Here is a 15,665-nt window from a genome sequence, read left to right as displayed (position 1 = left end):
AGGAATGTTATCCCTCCTCTATCGATCGGCACGTACCCGGCACTCTCTAATGACACGGCACCGTCCATCTTTCCGCCTTCTCGCGTCTCCGCTAACTCGTCCGGAGCTTCCGTCCATCGCATCCTCCGCGTCCGAGCCACCTATCTTGTCCCGATCGTTTTCGATCCCTCGATCGATCCCCTCGTTCGACTCCACCCTCTTCTCTGTCTCTATCCGCCAGCTCCGAGTGGTTCCGAGCGGGCTGCGACCTTCGATGGAAGAAGCGATCACTGCCAGGTAGGTATGTTACTCGTTCGATCCTTTTTGGACCGCGGTTCTCGCGGTTGATATATTAATTATCGATCAGCCTTGCGAATAAAAGTCGCCTTCCATTCGGCGTCCGAGCAGAACGCGCACCGCTCGGTAATGAGTATGAAAGCGTGTGCCGAGTTTCTTCTCGCATCGCTCGCTCGGGCTTCTCCTTTTCTTCTTCTTCCTTCCTCGAGCATTCGAGGCTAACTATCGAATCTTGTAGATACGAAGACAACGATCGGCCGATTATAATCTAGCGGCTTAGCAGGCCGCGCCGCGCGCTGCCGGATAAATTAAAATGGATCTCTATCGAGGACGATAGCTCCGAGATCAGCGGCGAATCAGCTCGCGAGGCCTAGGCGTGGTTGATGTACCGAGAGCATCGTTAAGATTCACGACTAATTGCTAGAATCGCTTAGTCATTGCCTTAACAAGAGATATTCTAGGTTAACCGGCCGGCTTACATTCTGCGCCTGAAAGCGCGTATCTGTTACCCGTCGGACATCCGATGCGAATATTCGACTCCAACAGCCGATCCAGCATCGAATTTCGAGGTTACTTGGCCGCGTCCCGCCATCGATATATTCGATTATATCGCGGCGAACGGATCGATCTCGGCCGACTGACAATACCACGATCCGCATTCTCTACTTTTGCCTCCAATACTTTCACGCTAACCTAAAGTCTCCGATGCGAGAGCAACGCTGTTGCGCTTCTTACATTCCTCGCGTCACATGTCTCTGCAGGGTATACACTTTGTTTAACTCTCGATAAATCGTTCCTCGCCCAGTGTTTTCCCGATTTTCTTCCTTTTTCGACCGTGCTGCGAGTGCAATTTTCCCTCAACGGGGGAAGAGAGTAAAGAAACGCCATATTTTCCAAAATACCTATGGACCATTCATCGCGATATTAAGGAGTTTGGGAATTTTTCTTCCTTCTCTCACGTGTGTCGCGATGGATCCACGATTTTTATATAATACGGGAGAACCATCGGGGGTGCTATTTCTTTTCAACCCTATGCACCTCGAGAATTTTTCGACGCGATCGAGCAGCGATTCTAATACCCTTTTACCATGGAAAATTTGTACAACCTCAGAGCTCTGCTTTTTTGCAAAATTTTTGCTCTGCTTCGAAGTTAAATGAGAGAAAGACGAACGCTTGTAAATTTATTCGCTCGACAGCCCTCTTCTATTTCCCGCCTTTACCGCTGCAAATGAAACGAATTAATCGGTATCGCGGATTATCCACATGTCCATAATGGTACTCATGGAATGCGGAGATAAAATTATCAACCGTATCGTAGAAAGCTTGTCCTTTTTCATTTCATCCACGCTTGTCGCGTTTGCCACGACACAGCCACATATTTTTCAGGGCTGACATCTACAAGAGGGATTTTTAATTTCCCCACCTTGTCGCTGGTACCTGTAGTCGCATAAATGATTTTGATTTATTATCGAATTTATTACTTCTACCGACGAATCCATGCAATCTGCCTTTGAAATAATTAACTCCAATTAACGATATTCGGAGCAATATACATTATTAATAACAATCGAAGTGGCACATCTGTCCTGTGTGAACGGAAACCAATATTAATTTCTCCAATAGCAGCTGCGTATTCTATTCCAAAATAAACTGTCAACGAGATATTTTGACTCGTAATGGTATACGGTGGATGAAGAAACGAAGGAAGAATATTGGAAACGACGAGGAAAATAAATAAATAAACGGATAAACAAATTTTCCAAGCGAAATATATACTAGATTGGCGAGGATAAGAAAAATGGACGGTGCACAGAGAGAAAAAGGCGAGATTCGTTTGCACCAGGTGCGAGGAAAGAACGGGAGCGTCGCGTTAACCCGGTGGCACGGGCAGTAAAATTGGAATTTTACTTTGCAACAGCCGGGGAACCGTGGCAGGGTGGCGGAGGGTATCCGGGGCAAATTTCAATGAGTTGGTATAGGCAGTCTGTGTTCGCAGGCCCGTAATTAAAGCAGCGTACGCGAGTGTGGGGGGCCCCGGGGCGCACGATACATCAACGTGTCCGAGTGATTATGGTGCTGGTAGCGAAAGGCCGGCCCTATCGTGAATTAAATCTTATTCTCAAACAGCCTGCAAAGGGTGGGCCACGGTCTTTGGGGTGCTTGTTTTTCCTGCTAAGTGTATACACAGCCGCGGCGTGTCCGTCCTACCGGACGTATCTCTTCTGCATGGTATGGACTTTTTTAAAGGGCACCCCGTCTAATCGAGTGAAAGTGGCGAGTAAAGGGAACGCACGCCGAAAATTAGTTTTCGATTAACTTTTTCGTGCGAGAGCGGTCGTCGGCCAGCCAGCCGCCGATGGCTCGCACACACCGGGGAAATACCTGAAATGATGATAGTGCCGGGCAGACGCATGATTTGCATGATTCCTCGGTAAATCTGTCGGACTGAACCGAATAAACCGGCTTTCTTTGCCTTCCTATACCAACGCGTTTCCACCATGAACCGAGGCTAGAGCCTAGAGTGGCCGCGCGTTAAACGAAAATAGTTTACCAGCCAAGTTCCCGTATTTTAAACCGTGAAACGTTGCGAGTTTCACGATCGGGACGGATTAATCGAAAGAGAAAGACTGCGGAGGAAACGAAAAGCGGGGCCTAGTCGATTGCCCAGAGATCCCGCGATACTCCAGCGACTTTATCCGGGACGAATTCCTCGATTAACGAGGTTCGACGTCGCTCAGGCGATAGAGTCTGATAGCGGAACGCAGACGCGTTCGAGATGAACGAGTCGGGGATACCCTGGGGGGTAGGTTTCGTGGGAAAATTCGCGAGATCGGTGGGCAACGATGCAACGCGGTAGTTGAAAAAGGTTTAATTCGCATCGACGCGCTATCCACGCGCTATCGTTGCCACTATCGTGGCTGCACTATCGAGCCCGTGGGTAGCAGCTTTAATTGCGGAACAAGTGATACACGCGGAGCGTGGCGCGGCCTTTATCACCGCTCCTATGATATATCGCCGAGCAATCTACATTTAAGCCGCGCTCGAAACCGGCGAGAACGATCGTTCGCTGTCGGGATTATCGTGGATGGTATTAAAATTAGAATTCCATCGGCGAGATTGGGCGTAAACGTTCCCGTTGGCACCGGCGAATATTTTTTACCGATCCGGTCGCCGATGTCGATCACTCGCGGATGCAAGCGCCCACGGGCAGATTAACCGGAGACACGGAATGCAAATAGGTAAAAAAATACAAGCCAAAGAGTCGTAGAAAGTGCACCGTTCCCTCCGCAAAAGCTCCATTTATTACGCTCTCTTCCTTTACGCGAGATTAAGCAAAACTTTCTCATCGAATCATCGCACTGCAGGCTTAATCCCGGCGAGCGATTTCTCCGCTGATGGGTTTCATTCTTTTCTCACTCTTACTTTCGCGTCTATTTGCCCGTTTCGATCATCGATCTCGTTCCTCGCCCTCCCTTCGACTTCCGTTTCATCCACGCGCCGCCTCACCTTCCGTTCCTCCGTCATCCACGCGAATAAGTTCCTCTCCTGCAGCCCCTGCATTTTCGGCGCGAGTTCGCTCGATCGTGAAATTCTCCCCGTGCACTCGATTTTAATTACCCGACTCCGTCGAATAACCGCGAATTTTCGATAATTAACCGCGCGCATTCGGCGCGGCTCGCGCGGCGGAAAATCCATAGCCGAGGCAGCAGCGCGCAGTCTTCGCAAGCGTGCACACGGGAATACCAGAGAGGAGTAAGTTGCATACCGTTATCGTTAATCGATGTCTCCGAGCGTTACGTTTTACTCTTACTAATCTCGCAACGAAGGTCCGACGACGCGAAGCCAAGAGGCGGATAAGCTCCACGGGCGAGCTGGCAATTACCGGGACCCCGTCCTTTGCCATCCAGTCGATAACTCGCGTTTTAACAGTCCGCCTAGTCTCTGCATACAGCAGTTCGATAATTGCTTTTCGAATCGGCCGACCACGCGCCGATCAGCTCGATCCTTTCCGCTTTTCCACGCACGATCGCTATAATTGCAACGTCCTGCAACCCGAGGACGCGATCCTTCACGCGACACCCGATGGACCGGAGAGTCCAAGTCCGATCTAAACGGGTAACGAGAAAACGGCGGGAATACTCGGGCAATTTCCGGCTCGCGGGACGCCAATGTCGCGCCGGGTTATACCACTGGCTTGGTTTTACGAAACGAAGGCAAAACGGAGAGAAACTCTGCTGGAAATCGCGGCTAACGAGTGTGGCGCGTTTTCAGCGTAGCGGGTAAAGGGTCGCTATTCGGAGCAAGGTGTGGAGGATGTCGAAAATATAGCTCTCTCAGGCTGGCAATTGGAAAGGAAGTGTCGCGATTTCGAGGTAACGAGCCGAGTCTAAATAATCAGCGTCGAGGCGGAGAATTCTCTGCCGGCGAGATTTCACGGAAGTCGTTTTTCTTCCGGCCAGGCTTTTTAATTACGAGACACCTCGGTACAGCTCCGGAACGGCATCACGGAGAACGCGACCCTTTCCCTCGATACGATTATCGGCCGTGGCTTTCGCGCAGATTTTATTGCACGTCGTGGAGGAACACACACGGCCGCGTCGGCCTGAATTCGTCCGCCATTACGATCGCTTAAAGCCGATGCTTTACGCCCGAAAATCGTTGCACGCGCGATGGCGAGAGTTCGGCAAAAGTTCCCGGTGTCCACCGCGGCGAAACGATTCCGGGACGGTGGCTTAGGACCGTGTTCATGACCGACTTCGACGCTTGATGGCCCTCTCGCCACGAAATTACGCGTAATAACACGGTCTCGGTGCCATTAAGCGGAAGCTGTCTGGGCGGCTCCGTGGTGGCGAGATGCGAAGTGCGTTTGGCACGCTCTCACACCCGGCAGATTTATTTTTCGGCATTTATCTCGCCGGTACACGAGCGTCGTTTCGGCGTCTCGGTCCTCGCGGTTTCGCGAATCGGGCGTAAAAGTGAGCGCGAGTCGATAAACGTCGGCTGCATCACGCCACTTTGACCTACCTGGCAATGAGCTCCACGTCCTCAATTTTTACCCGTTTATTTATTTCGTACACGTGCCGATATTTCAATAGCGAGATGGATCTTCATTAATGCTCAAATCGACGTTAATCATCGTACAGTTAAAGCAATTGTCGGTGAATTTAAGTCACTAATTGCGCCATCGCTGTTTATATGTTATTACTAATGTAATCCATGTTTGTCCTCGTCATTCGTGTATCATCGTCTCAGTCCTCAGTCGTTGTAGAACCGTTAGAATGTAAACACGTGCACGGGTAAACCATCGCTGTATTATATAAAGTGTAGTAAAGTTAAAATAAAATATTCTTGTATTATAAAACCACCTTCTACCGGCATACAGTTTAATTCTGCAACCACCAACAGCAATTAACCCTTTCGATACGAGCGCGCTGTCCGCCATGACACTCTCGATGTACTCCCTTATCTTGTCACTTTACTTTCAGGTCTCTTAGCTCGTAAATAAAATATATGTTGGAATTAAACAACATCCTTTTATTCCGTATATTGCCAGTCGAAACATATCCCTAGATTTATATAAAATTCTACACAGATGGATGCCTCGTACCGAAAGGGTTAACCCTTTAACTGCCACGCCGAAATCACGTGTTTCGTTCAGGACTGCTAGATGCAAGATTTGTTCCGATACTTCTTGGACGTTCTAATAAAAATTTCTAATCGTTCAATGGGGCACTTTTTATTTCAAAGTATCTTCTAATTAGCGGTTACATTCAAAATGCACTAACTGTCAATTTTCATTCAATGTTGTTCAATGCAGTTCAAGTAGTGCAAGTGCTCCGGTCACCAATGACCATCGTGGCGTCGCAAGAGAAACCGAGGCCGGAAAACAACGTTTGGGCAGGAAAAGACGAGTTAACTCGTCACCGGTCAACAATGTGTTAAATAACAACTGCGTTGAATAAAACAATCACATACAGATTGCAGCTGTATACGCATCACTGCGTGTCATCGCGTGGACGTCACCTACACGAGGCGCTCGAAGCGAAAGGGTTAATTGTCATTAATATTTTAACCCTTGACAATGTCGGCCAAACGAAAAGTTCGCTGTCAGTCCTTAGAATGCACTCTGTCCAAACAAAAATCTAGTGTCACACCCCAGGAATTGACGTAGCACTCATCGTGCCACACGCTCGATGGACGAAGATATGGCGGCTTCTAAAAGTTGGCCTGGGTATAAACAAATGGAAAGATCTCGCGATACCGGAGGAGAGAAAAGTCTTCTCCGCTCGAGTTTCTCTTTCCGCTCATTCCAGCAGGATCGTTAAGCTGCAGGAATTTTTAGCGTGTCGAAATTGCTTTAAACTCGGAGAAATTTCGAGCGGCTTGTTCGCTGAGATATCGGAGGATGTTTAAATTCGAAGGAAACCGATCTTTCAGAGTTTCTTGGAGCCATTCCCTAGCACGTGGCGTCTCGCAATTTTCGCTGGCAATTTTCCCGGGAAAGTCGTGCGGCCAGACACGCGAGCGGCGATTTCCCTCGAGATGGATCCTCCCATCCAACAATAGGCACGAAAGTAAAAGGAAAACGGTGGAGCAACCCTATCTAATGCGCGGAGGCCGACGGTGTGTGGCGTTCCATCGCTAATTTGGAGAAAGTTGGAAGCATAACAGCGATTATCGGCGCTGAATGGACAACTCGCGATCCGTACGTGTGCTCTCGACAATGCGGCCTCTGCCTGGATCTCTCTCGAGGGATATTATCCCGCTCTTTCGCGTCGAAATGGCAGAGAGTGTGCTCGCTCGCGCGCGTATTAAGAGCAGCTCGCTCGTTAGTTCCGTTTAGACGATGTTATCGTGCACGTACACGTACGCGTGTAACACGGACAGGGAGCGAGAGAGAGAGAGAAGGAGAGAGGTTCGGGGCTTCTCCTTGCCTTTCTTTAATTAGTCCTCGCGAGGTAGGTGCAATTAAATCTGCCTCGGCTACCCGCCGTGCCGTGATAAATTCGTCGGCCAAACAATTAGGCGCCGCGCAAAAGATTAATAATTTTAATCCGACTCGAGCGGCTCGACCGGTAAACGGGAGGCACGGTAACGACCACGACCTCGGTTATTTCATGCTCGTTCCCCGATTTCTTCCTCCAACCCGTCCAACCACCGCAGCCATTCCACCAACCGCGAACCAACCTTCATTTTCGCCATCCGTTCGGACGGGGTACATATCGGCACGCGCGGAGTACCGATATCTCAGTGGTGAATCATCAAGGTAATCGTCAATTTGCTTTAAAACGAGTTACCCGATTTGTACCCGAAATTCCATCTCTGGGCGGTCTGTTTAAAACCACGCGCAATACCAAAATATTGTGCTATTTATAAAAATGACAGATCAAAACATGACACTGTGCCAAGGAATCTGTAACGAAGTCAGACGCCCACCATCGAATATTTTTCAGATCCACGAGATCCACGATCGTCTCGATTCGTAGTTCGTGTTGCAGTAAAAACAAAATGCTAAAATAAGTTCTACGTCCTAGCGATGTGGGGCTCATACCATCCCCTGCGTTTTGTCTTTTAACAGCGCGTGGCTTTTGTCTCTCGTTTTCTGAAGACGTCTTTGACCTGCGTGGTTCTAAAGGCACTTAGACAGGCCAGTTTTAACAACATTTGCCTGTTTAATGAACATGTATGTAATTTTTACCGGTTTTCAATTGGCTTTCGTTTTGTCTTTTAAAAGCGCGTGGCTTTTGTCTCTCGTTTTCTGAAGACGTCTTTGACCTGCGTGGTTTTAAAGGCACTTAGACAGGCCAGTTTTAACAAAATTTGCCTGTTTAATGAACATGTATGTAATTTTTACCGGTTTTCAATTGGTTATCATTTCTTTGCAGTATAACCCCTCAACAGTTAGAAAGGCGAGGTTAATCGGAATAAATCGGCAACAGAGGGACGAAGGAATATTTCTACGAATCAATCTCTCGGCAACATCCCCGTCGTGTTCCCCTTTGAGAGATGTTCGGGTTGGTTTTACACGCTTTCGGAGGACACGACGCGTTCGCCGGTAACACAGTGTACACACGGTTAACCGATCCGCGGCAACGATCGGTACACGGCCCTTCGATTTGCATAAAGCGTGGGCATACTCGTTCCAGCTTCGCGTGGATGCCGTTGGAGAGATGCACCGGGTCGCGACGAACAATGCAAAGAGAATGCGCGTACCGGTGCACCTGTCCGTCCCGCTTCGACGTAACTTTAACGTGTAACTTCCGCCCACGCGTGCTCGTCTCGTACAAGCGCGTTCGCGCGTACGAACCCGCGCGGCTCAGGTGTTCTTGGCCTGAGTGAAAGTATCGCCGTTTCCGGCGCGACATCGCCACCGCGATTACATCAGTTTCGACCATTTCTTATTTCATATGCTAATACGCCGGCCAGCAGCACCACACGGCCGTCGACTTTGCGCCGTTGGTCCGCCGCTTAAACGGAAAACGGGGAGCACGGCTGCCGAGGATCGTGCCGGACGAGATAGCTCCACGGGTCCCCTTTACGAGATCGTTACGGGTTCTTTAAATATAATTAAAGAGAAAACTCCGAGGAGCTAACGACGTAATTAACGGTGTCTCGAGCGTCCTCGAATTATCCACGGCGTCGCGTGACGTTTCTTCATCGCCGACGCTGGCCCGACGCTCGTTGCCTCGTTTAGTTCCTTTTAACGACACGAAACCTTCCTCCTCCTCCCCCTCTTCTTCTTCCTCCTCTAACGATCGCGACCGACTCGCGGCACGCCGATTCCCACGTCGCGTCAGCGCATCGTCATTATGCAAATGCGATATGCTTTACTTTAATTGTACGAGGTAGGCGTACGAGCGCGGCAAGAGTACCGCGCGACGACCGGCGATTTCTCCTTTTCCACGAGGCCTGGCCGCCATTGCCGGTCGACACGAAGCCGCGATTTTGTTCCGCGGCCACGTGAAAGCTCGCGTGTTTGCACTGCCGACGATTTTTCCACCTGGTCCGGCGATATTTCGCATGCACGGAATACCCGATGCCCGGGCACGATGAGAAACCGCGATAGTAACCGCCGTTTATTAATAATGTATTAATTCGTCACGCCGGCGGTGGACGAGGGGCCGGGTGGGCGGAACGGGGGAGAGAGACGAGGACCGTTGGTTTTTTGGAACGTAGAAGAATTCGTCCGGAGAAAATGGGACGAGCGATGAAAATTTCAACGACTCCGACGTGAAACCTTTTCAACCGGAAGTCCGAGCGCGTCGGGTGAAAACGCGCGATAGGCTTGCAACAGCGCGCCTCTTTTTATGGATCGCCTCGATCCGGTCTCTCTCGAGAGAGCCTATAAGGGAAAAAGAAAATCCGCAGTTGCGCGGATTCCCGGTAAACGCCACTCCCGTTTTCGACTCGAGACCGGCGGATAAACCGCGCCTCGATCGTCGCCTATGACCCCGGCCGGGCCCCGTCAGTGGACATTTATCGCGAATCGCTCATTCGAACTCGTCCCTAACTCGCTTCCACCGAGCCAGCAGCGGTTTTGCACGCACGCCCACCACCTCTCTTCTTGCGCTGCAGCAAGATAATTACCGCTGATTAGCCGAGAGAAATCGTTCTCGTACGCGAGAGAACAGTCGAGAGAGGGACTCGCATAGGAATGGCTGCTAATCGGGGATACGACGCGTACAGGTGGAGGATGCACGGAAACAGAGAGACCGTGGAGAAACGGATACTGTCCCTGGTCGGATCGATTTTCGCATTGGTTCAGACGAAACGGGAAGACGCCCATTTTACCCCTATATTTTCCTCAATTATGCGTCCAGGTGTCGGAAACAAGGGAAACGCGAGGGGACGGACGAGCGAGGGTAGGGCAAGGTTAGAGCGAGGTCGGGCTGATCCTCGTCGATGCACGGCGATCGCGCGAGTGTCATTCGTTATCGTAAGCGTGTCATCTATCTGCGATCTCCTCGGTTCCTCGGCGTTTAGAGACCCGCCGAGATCGAGGACGATGGACGATGGAAAAGTCGACGGATCTCTCTTAAGAAGGTCGACGGGTGAACGCCATGGGCGTTGGCGTTGCTCGGCAAGAGAACCGGCGAGAGAGAAGAGGCAAGAAAAACGTGGCCGGGTGCCGGCGATGGAAGGGACGCAGGAAAGAAAGGGGAAGAAAGAGGTGAAACGGTGGAGGAGAGGATCCAGTCGAAACGTCGAGGCTGTTGAAAGATCCGGTCGTTTCCTCGTAGGTGGTTTTGCAGGTGAGAAACAACGAGAAACGGGAGCGTGACCGAACGTACCGGTAGAGGAGATATTCGGATTTGAATCGATGATTGGCAAGGTTAGATCCTAAGTGGCGACCGTTTAGTCCCGGTAGAAATCTCGCGTCGCCATTTAGAGCAGGCTGCTCGTACCGGTAAAATTTATGGCGGGCGGTCTATAACTGTTAGAAAGGGTGTTTCCACGACGGACGATGCATTTTAATGGCGACAAGGCCTGTTCCCGGGGCTATTGCGCCACGCAGACGTGTCAGGGAGACGCCGAGGGCACGTTTTCCCGCTGCGCATTCGCGTCCACCGATTTCGATCCTCGCCCGACCCACCGTCGCACTTTTCCGCTCTTTCCCCATGAATCTTCGCGCGATTCCTCTTCCACGGCGTCGCCATGGCCGATCCTGGCCGATGCTCGCGAGATGCTCAGCGAGTTTCTACGGTTTCTCGAATAGAAATTGCCGCCAGGTATTACCTGCCGGAGACGGCCGAGTCGGTGAAACTTGGCGACCGCTTCCTGCTCGTTTCTATTCGACTGTTACTCCGAGAGAGTCGGATATTACGGGTAAACGAAATAAATGAAATATTACGCAACGACGCTCGTTATTTTGCCAACGGCTACTTTCCCCGTGGGACGAGACTCGTGTACGAGAGCGATCGTTCATGGGGATATATCCCATCGTTTCCTAGCTCTCGCGCGCGTCGTTCCAGCGGATATCTCGATCGGCAAACGAGCTCCACGACAATGTAAGCGATACCCGATGAGGGATCTCGCAGTCGGATCTTCGATCGATCGCGACAAATGCGTCGTTCGCGAGATCGTAAATTCACGAAGTAGCACGCTCGGTAATAATTGCTGTTATCTCTATGGCGCATCGCCATAAATCCTCCGTCCGCTCGATACCTCCGACCATCCGACCTGTCTCGTCGGGTGTATGATCGCCAACGACGAGTACCCCTATTACGGATCGCTTCGAATTATCCGCGCCGTTTCCGCGAATCTTTCGCGTCATCGAGAAACCGAGAAACGTGCAACGCGACTGCTCTCGTTCCACGTGCAGGATACGTGGCTCGAGTCTGGACGTAGACGCGGTTTATGCTCGGAAAAATGGCCGGTGGGATTATCGGCTGGAAGCGGGCCGTACTCGCGTACGCGATCGATGCCACGCAACGACGCGATCGCTCGCATCGCGCGCGCCGATCTTCGATCGCGATCGCGATCCAGCTTGCTACAGGGGGTAAAAGTGACCCACTTGGGATGGTTGGTGCGCGAGAACGGTGTACGCGCGTAACAGCGGTGATTTTTACGGGGTGATCGTGAGCTCGGGAATTCACGCGCGAATCCGCGACTCGGCTCGCCTGTTTGCCCTATCGCCGCGAGATCGAGCGGATTTTTCGCGCCGATAAAAAAGAAATTCCAGCGCGGTGACCCAGAAAAACAAGCGATCTCGAATTCCTCGTGCCGGAAGGCGAAAAACCTTTCGGTTCTCGCATCGATCTCGTTTTTGCGCGACGGCCAGAGAAATTGTCCAGGGCTCGTGAACGTCGCGCCGGTCCCGAGTAAAAGGACGCGGGCGCGTACGTCCGGAGGCATCCTCCGCGGTATTCGTACGGTTATTTACGACGATGTCGCCGCGATTCGTCTTACGCGATTTGCCACAGTGTAAATATTAATTTAACCCCGCGGTAATCGCGATTTTCACCGACGTTACGAGCCAGCCGTAAGATTGGCGACCGCTCGAATGAATCAATAGCCGTGCACCACGCACCGTTATTACGCGGTCGTATTAATAACGAGCATTAACAGGCGATACGCACCGAACGGCTGCGTAAAACACGTAATTACACCGCGATATTAATGATCCCCATTAATTCCACGCTGAAAATCGTCGGCCGGTGATGCTCGACGCCACCTAGAAACCGGCTTTCGATTGACACACATTCGCCCGCTCGCTCGCTCGCTCGCGCACCGAGCACAGCCTTCGAGCTTCCACTCGGCGATCGGCCACGTTCCCGCTAATTGTTTTCCGCGAACTGTCTTACGCGAAATTTATACTCCGCCGGGACGGATATTCCTCGGACATTCGTAAGAGACCGCCGATTTCTTCGCCGAACGCTCGAAACCTTATCTCGCGGGACCATCTCCTCCGCGCCGTGTTCCAGCCTCGCCGTTTCACGAGGTTACGAAGAAAGAACCGTTCGCGAAAAATTCCGCGCCGTTACCGATTAATCGCCGATATTTTACCCGAGCCTCCTGGTCAATTAACGGCCACGAGATCGCATTTTTCTCGCCGGCCACCGATAATCGGTTTTACCCGCGCGTGCTTTATCGGCCTCGGATTTTGGCCGAGCGGAATCGCCGGGCCACCTCGAAACCGCTTTACGGACCCGAGGCTGCTTCTACGATTCTTGGCACACATTCGTCCGACGTACACGGCACTGCGATCCGATCCAGAGGATTCAACCGGTTCGCCGGAATCGATTTTTTCTTACTCCTGCGCCGCGGCTCCGCTCGCTTAGTCTAATTAGCCGGCGAGCGAGCCGGCGCCAACGTTTTATGCTTTTCTCTTGTCCCGCGCGCAATCGCCGCGTTTTATGGACGGGACGAGTCGCATGGTTCAAGAGAACGGTAAAAACTCCACGTGTCATCGGTTTCGCGTTACTCCGCGACGTTCGATAGGGGACTTCGAGGTAAAACGGGAAAGAATTTTTGACGTTTATACCCAGACATTTACAGAGGTCACCACGATCGCGATGCATCGACTAGCACCGCCACCATCGCGGTTAAAGATGGACGAAGATGATCATCATTGTCGAACGTATTCGGTGACTTTGAGATTTCTTTGTAATTAAAGTATATTTATTAATAATACTGTTACGAGATTTTCATATCTACCCGGCATTCCGCTAAGTAACAACAGCGAATTGTAACTTCCGGGAATGAGTCATCCAGCACCTTCCAGAGGTTCGGGCAAAATAAGACTTTTTGACGTTTATATCCAGAGATTTCCAGAGGCCAGAACGATCGCCGTGCACTGATTAGCACTGCCACCATCGCGGTTAAAGATGAACGAAGATGATCATCATTGTCGAACGTATTCCGCGACGTTGAGATTTCTTTGTAATTGAATTGTATATTTATTAATAATACCGTTACGAGATTTTCATATCTACACGGTATTCCGCTAAGTAAGATGAGCGGAAAAGCGATAACTTCCGGGGAAGAGTCATCCAGCATCTTCCAGAAGTTCAGACGAAATAATAATTGGTTGTTTACTATAAGAGGGGTGTCTTCCACCGAAGTTCAGAGAGCAGAGGTGTCAACGTTCAATAGGGTTAACCCTTTGCACTCAAGAGGCACCCATCAGTCGCCATTTGATAAAATTTCGAAGCTCGATATTCATTAATATGTCAAATTATAGATAATGTAACAGTGTGCGAGGTATCGAAATCAAATAATTCTACGTCTAATTATCATACGACTTCTCATTCACTGCTCAGAAAAATATCGTCAGCTTTTTGAACAGAAAATTTTTGAACTCCTATTCTTCTTTAGCCAAAAAGTCGTCGAGTGCGAAGGGGTAAATTTATTCAAAGAAGTATTCATTGGAAATCTTCGGCAATCTAGCGATCGAACTTGTAGAACAAGAATTGTAAACGTGATCTGTAACGACACGATTAGTACAGCGAGTACTCCAGTCCACGTCAGGTAACGATGTAGAGTAACCTAGAAGGACATGTCTCGGTGTGGCACGTGCTAGCTACTCTGCTGGCCGAACAGAACTGGGAATGTAAAGCAGAATGGTCCGAATATATTACGCCCAGTAATGCAAATTTGCAGTACCTTTCTTTTTCTCACTCGCTGTGATTCTGACACCAGGAAGCTTGAACAAGTGTCACATCTGACCTTTGACAGCTATCCTTGCCCTCCAACGCGTGCCATCGAGATATTTTCATCGATCCATGTCGGTAATCGTCGCTTAAGAACCTTTGTGACCGATTGTAACCGAGGTGGAGGTTCGTCAACCTGCCTCAGGTTGAAATTATGATCCACGACACGAGAGAGAAAGCTTCCTTAATGAATAATATATATCGATTAGCGTTGCATATAGAATATGTCCCTCTTCTCGCTGCATCGCTTAGCAAAAACAGCATTGCTCGTTGAATTTTATTATTTAACAGCGATAGTAATGACAATAACAATTCGTAGTCGTAAGTCTAGAGAGAGGGTTTTGTCTCCGAGTAATTTAAAGATTCTTACGACGGGTCAGGGAATTTATGGTCTCTCGTTCGAGAACTTTGACGCTTGCGTGTGTTGCGTCGAATGGAAATATATTTCCCATTCTTTCATCGCGGAATAGTAAAATTTTACGAGCAATGCCCTTCTCGAGAAGCTATATAGACATCGACGAATGTTATTCATTCGGAGGACTCGTCGCAGTTTACGAACACTCGCTCTACTTATTAACGCTTTGACTGACATGCAATTTTACATTGCACGCTTAGGAGCCACGATAAAATTTCCATTATTCTTAGGATATAACGAAGAATTATCAAACAATATGATAAATAAAAAAAAAAATGGTGGAAATTATTAAAATTTCAAAATGTTACATTTTCAGAAAATGGTTAGAATAAAACAAATATAAATTCAAAAAATTAGTATTGTCTGACACTGGTGACCACCATGGCTATACTAAGGACACAAACGCCGATCACTGATGACCACCAAGGCAGTCATCGTGTTAATTATCTGGAAAATGCATAGGAATCTACGAAGCCTAATGCACAGTCGATAAAAACGGTAAAATCGAGCAAAATTACTCTTTCAAATGTCTCTAACACGAGTGAATCATATTTGTAATTCGGAAAATACAGAAACCCATATCCGCTTCTCAGACATAATAGTTAACTTCGTCATACATCTTCAAACGTGATTCACAGAAGGAACGACGACGATAGCCTCGAATAAATGGCGACACTGTTATTCCACAGCCGATTAAACGTCTTGACGAGCAAACGATCTCTTCGCGGTATTATTCACGATATTTCCCAAAGTTCCGCTTCGCGATTCTTCCTAGAGTCTCGCGGTATAAAACGGTATTGGAAAGTCGTTGCTCTCGGCAT

At 49.6% G+C, this 15,665-nt stretch overlaps 1 protein-coding gene across 1 annotated transcript in view; it reads left to right on the top strand.

The window, feature by feature from the left end:
* Nucleotides 1–15,665, top strand: part of LOC108554252 (uncharacterized protein DDB_G0271670-like) — a 68,209-nt gene that overhangs the window by 23,079 nt on the left and 29,465 nt on the right. The window lies entirely within an intron of this gene.

This window comes from Eufriesea mexicana, unplaced genomic scaffold, assembly GCF_001483705.2.
Source record: "Eufriesea mexicana isolate 0111107269 unplaced genomic scaffold, ASM148370v2 scaffold18152, whole genome shotgun sequence".
Taxonomy (NCBI): domain Eukaryota; kingdom Metazoa; phylum Arthropoda; class Insecta; order Hymenoptera; family Apidae; genus Eufriesea; species Eufriesea mexicana.
Note: the sequence above shows the minus strand (reverse complement) of the source record. Positions and strands in the feature narration are given on the sequence as shown.